Source organism: Aplysia californica, unplaced genomic scaffold, assembly GCF_000002075.1.
Source record: "Aplysia californica isolate F4 #8 unplaced genomic scaffold, AplCal3.0 scaffold00076, whole genome shotgun sequence".
NCBI classification, from domain to species: domain Eukaryota; kingdom Metazoa; phylum Mollusca; class Gastropoda; order Aplysiida; family Aplysiidae; genus Aplysia; species Aplysia californica.
This window is the reverse complement of record NW_004797346.1, coordinates 1,422,278-1,422,778: the sequence shown is the minus strand read 5'-3', so window position 1 is coordinate 1,422,778 and position 501 is coordinate 1,422,278.

Here is a 501-nt window from a genome sequence, read left to right as displayed (position 1 = left end):
GAGATATTAAAAACGGGAAAATTATGAATTCCTAAGGTTGAGACATAGGCTAAGTCAGTCCGCTGGTCCAGTATTCTTCATTCTTGCCTATCTTATGTAGGCCTAACCTCCTTACACTCTCAACTTTCTTAGATCTATCTAGATCTAGATCTAGATGCTGAGTCCAAATAAAATAATAAACGAAGTGTATACAGACCCGGTAACTGGGAACAAAATCACAAAGTATACAGACCGGGTAGGTGAACTCTTTTGTGATGTCGAAAGTTTCAGCGCCCACACCTGGTAGTGAGTGTGTGTGTGTGAGAGAGAGAGAAAAAGAGAGAGAGAGAGCAGGGGGAAGTGCTAGCAAAATGTAGATTCTATATATGACATGGACCAGTTAACAGGAGGGAACGAGAAAAAGATAGAGTGGGAAATAGATGGGGAGAAAGAAAGACAGAGACAAGCAAAGAAAAAGAGAAAGCGAGCGGTACACAGATACAGAGGAGAGAGAGAGTGAGT